The sequence below is a fragment of the Vespa velutina genome, chromosome 11 (assembly GCF_912470025.1).
Source record: "Vespa velutina chromosome 11, iVesVel2.1, whole genome shotgun sequence".
NCBI classification, from domain to species: domain Eukaryota; kingdom Metazoa; phylum Arthropoda; class Insecta; order Hymenoptera; family Vespidae; genus Vespa; species Vespa velutina.
This window is the reverse complement of record NC_062198.1, coordinates 2,450,772-2,455,354: the sequence shown is the minus strand read 5'-3', so window position 1 is coordinate 2,455,354 and position 4,583 is coordinate 2,450,772. Positions and strand designations below refer to the sequence as shown.

Here is a 4,583-nt window from a genome sequence, read left to right as displayed (position 1 = left end):
TCGATATCCATGTATCGTGGCTTATATAAACGTCGTCGACGTTTGAAACAATACGATGATCGTTCAACGTAGCTACGTTAAGAGAAGAGATGGTGAGTGGGAGGTAAGGGGAAGAGGATGATAGGTAGAACGAGGTCTATAGGGAAGGAAGTCGTGTGTCTGCTTTTGTCAAGCCGCGATACAAGCTGTGGATTTAATACAACACCCAGTCCACGTAGGGAGGATGGGAAAGAGAAGACGGGTGAGAGAATTAGCAAGGTTGGAGATAGACAGAAACTGAGCGAGAGAGAGAGAGAGAGAGAGAGAGAGAGAGAGAGAGAGAGAGAGAGAGTTTACGTGAGTGAGAATGGGAGCGAGAAAGTTCGAGCAAAATGCTGTGTGTGTCACTAAGTAAGCGTCTAGATTTGCTCCTCTTCTCTTTCCTACCTTTTCTCTCTCTTTCTCTCTCTCTCCCTCTTTCTCATACACACACATTTGGAAAACCGAGCATAGAGAATGTGTCAGCTTCAGCTGCGTGTGTTTTGCGAGACCTCTCGGTAATTCTCCTCTCTTTTCACTACTACAACTAAGGACTATTACCAACTACTACTACTACCATTACTACTACTACTACTAACTACTACTACGAATAAAACACTTGACGTCCTTCACCCTCGCTTACAGGTCGGGGCTAGAATTCCTCCTTACCCCTCTTCTTCATCTTCTCTATCGTTTCTTGGATCTGGATGTATATACACAGAAGATACTCTTGTCCTATCTTTCTCTCGCTCTCTCTCTCTCTCTCTCTCTCTCTCTCTCCTCCTCCTCTTTCTCTTTCCTTCTCTATGTCATCTTTTCAAAGCTTATTCAGCTCTTTCTCTCTCTCTCTCTCTCTCTCTCTCTCTCTCTTTTTCTTTGCTTCTTACTTCCTTTTTGTTATAGTACTTATGTAAAGGTAATTCGAGGGAGTATTTATGAGTAATTTTGCGAAGGACAAACGAGAGTTTCTAATGCACGTGTGGGCATATTACTCACGTGTGGTATATTTTATTGGTTTTTTGTTTTGTTTTTTTTTTTATTATTTCTTTTAACAAGGATGATTTATCTAGAGGAGGATATAAATTTAATGGATATAGAGTTAGACATATGTATAGAGGAAATATATATATATATATATATATATATATATATATATATATTATTTTTTGTGCGTGTTAGGAAGAATTTTTAAAAATCCTTCGTTACGGTAAATAAAATTTTTTAATTATAATTCAATTATACGATTTCATCGTACGTTTGTGTATTTTCATAACAATAGATTTGTCATTGAATATTTTGAATTGATATTATATACATATGTTAACACATTATATACACAATATTATATACACATGTTAATGTCGTACATTATTGGAAAGCTTAAGTTATCACAATATCAAATGTATCATATTTTTTACATTATTGTCATATATGATATCATCATTTTAACGTTATATTTCTAACAAATTAAGCATCACTATTGTTGAAAAAAAAAAAGAAATGATAACGTGAATAATAATATGTTATTCAATGATTATTTTTATGTCTATATTAGATTTCTTTTGTTATTGATAAAAATGTTTTTTTTTTTTTGATCATTTCTTTTTATTCTTCTTTTGTACAAATTGACTACTATTCATTAGTTTTAACACAGACACGTGTTCGGAAATTAAATATGATTTTAGACGATCAATTGTTCGTATTTCTTTCTTTCTTTTTCTTTTTTTTTTTTTTTTTTTTTTTTTTAGAAAAGGCACGTTAAACGTCAAACAATTCTACAATTTCTAATAGCAATTAACATAAAATATGATATAGAATGCTTTAAGTGCTAAAATTTTTGACAATTTTTCTCTTAATATTGACAATACCTTATTATCGTTAATAATCTCTTATTAACATTTAATAATACTTAAACATACAGATTATAATATTTATCCTTATATATATATATATATATATTTATCCTCATATACTTATTCTACTGGCTAGTAGTCACGCTAGTGTAACGACTATCTTGCGTAAACGGAATGGCATTATCATAGTACATACATGAGGCACGAAAGCTTGTCGTCACTAACGGTAGTAGCTTCATCGACGCGTGCCCATTAACTTCAGGAAAGCCTAGCGGAATCCGTGTAAAGCCCGCTTTCGCACATCGCAAAACGTGTACTCGCGTTGCCCTCGAATCGTCGGCTTCACCTTTGCACTTGCACCAACTCGGATACATGCTGTTCTTTCACACGGTCACTTGGCTTGTACTCTGACTTTATCGGTACTTAACGAAGCTATAGAATACAAGAGAGAGAGAGAGAGAGAGAGAGAGAGAGAGATTGATGTTTTTTTTGTTATAAAGTGATAGAAAACAACAGTGAAAGAAAATGTTAGAATGCTGTTAAAAAAAATGTTCAATGACGGCAAATGCAATTTTTTTTGCAGGTATGCGCAGACATGCGAATATATGCGGATAAAGAAAAAGGAAAAGGTAATCAAATATGTGTTGTTTTCTTTTTCTTGTTTTTCTTTTTCATTTTTCGTTTCCTTTTTTTACTTTTTTTTTCTCTATCTTTTCTTTTCTTTTGTTCTTTTTTTTTTTACCGATCAGAACCCCCAGAAGTCGTCTCTTCTTCGTTCTCAGGATTATCTTGCCTACGCTCCATTACGCTTGGCCCATGTGTTAGTTATTATTTCTCGATCATTTATACGCCGTGAGACAGTACGAAAGAAAGAGAGAGAGAGAGAGAGAGAGAGAGAGAGAGAGAGAGAAAGAGAGAGAGAGAGATAGGGTTAGGATATAACACGACGAGGCCGTTATGTTAATATTATGTAAATTAGCAGGAAATTGTAGGAAGATGTACATTATACGTGTAACGTTACGGACCGTCCGTCGTAGGTATCGATCGACCCTAATACGTCGCCATCTCTTTATCGAGCTGAAAATATGACGCGTTTATAGAATTTTTATAGGACACACGGCATTACATTTTTTATCTTACAAACGGAATTCTCAAACAAAGAATCATATTTGTTATATACGAGTTAATCGATGAATTAGATCATCTCGAATGAAATTTTCCTCGTTCTCTTTTTCTTTTTCTTTCGTTCTTCTTTCTTTTTCCACAATTATAATAAATATAACGAATTAATGAAATTTAACTTACAACATCGATCTTATGTACTTTTACAATTAATAAATATTATCGTATTATCAATTATCGTGTGATGAATCTATTATCTGTCGATAATGTTATAAAATACGATCGCTATTTTGTAAATGTAACTTATATTTTATACGAGAATCGTATATTAGAAATATTAGAAATATTATTCGAGATATTAGAAATCTTTGTTGATTTAATAAGAAATAATAAGACGTTTAATTAATAATCATTCGTTAAATATCAAAGAGTATATATATATATAATATATTCTTGTTTTAATATTTCGTTGGTATAATTCCCAGAAGATCGGTTTATGGCTCGGCTAATGAAATTATTTCTGGTCAGCAAGCATCGTAATCGTGTCACGAGAACTTTCGCGTTTCTATGCCACGTCAAGGACCAACCATGTCGAGGTAGGTAGGTAACGTTTGAAACGCTCGAAGGTTCCTGCTTCTCTCGGAGGCTTCGTCGCAGTGCTCTTTCTCGAGAGGAATAGGAGGGAGGAGAAGAAGGAGGCTGCTGTGGAGGAACGACGGAGGCGCGGCACAAGCTTTCGCGGTTCACGTGGACCAAAAGATAAATATTTGCGAGCCCTCCATTACGCTTTATGGAATTTTCGTGTATACGATATATAATCACCGTAATTTACTTGGTGTGCCGGTTAAATTTTGCTTCTTCTATCTCTTTATCTCGAGAAGAAGGACGAGAGTTGGGGGTACTCCTCTCCTTCCTTCATTTTTTAAACTGTGCTACTTCACAACGTAGCTTTTATTTCAATTTCCTCGTCAGAGGACTTTCGCAAAAGCGAAAAACATTTTCGCATAGGTTACCTACTGCTTTTATTTTTGCAGTGATATTTAAAGGAAAACGTACATATTTATGTACATACATATATATATGTGTGTGTGTGTGTGTGTGTAAGTAAGGTTTTGTTGGTATTCGCAGGTGGTACTTTACTCGTAGCTAGGTCGGCGATCGATTTAAGATTTAGGATAATGGCGTTCACTTTATCGAGAAATAGTACAAATCTGTCGTAGGAGGTACGTATTTTACGTGTGTGTTGCTTTAAAGAAAATAGAACATCGATAGATGTATATATCGGATCTATTGGGTTTTGTTCGAAACCTTCTTTGTGATTTTAACTCAAAATTTTGATAGAAAATCTTTGTTAAACGTATAAGAATTATATTACAAAAGAAAAAAGAAAAGAAAAAAAAAGAAAAAAGAAAAAAGAAAAAAGAAAAAAAAACGTAAGAATAAAAAAAGAAAATTAAATACAAAAAGATCCTTGCTATTAAACATTCTTTCTCATTTATATTATAATTATCTATTTCATCCTTTCGCGTTTGTCATTAATGGATAAATAACATGAAGAATTAAAATGACAACATTGTTTTACGATTATAC

At 33.7% G+C, this 4,583-nt stretch overlaps 1 long non-coding RNA gene across 1 annotated transcript; it reads left to right on the top strand.

Moving 5' to 3' along the window:
* Positions 1 to 2,032: 2,032 nt before the first annotated feature.
* LOC124952899 lies at positions 2,033 to 3,062 on the top strand. Its single transcript, XR_007102054.1, has 3 exons — positions 2,033 to 2,290; positions 2,455 to 2,500; positions 2,621 to 3,062. It is a non-coding gene; the product is annotated as an uncharacterized LOC124952899 (long non-coding RNA).
* The last annotated feature ends 1,521 nt before the right edge of the window (positions 3,063 to 4,583 follow it).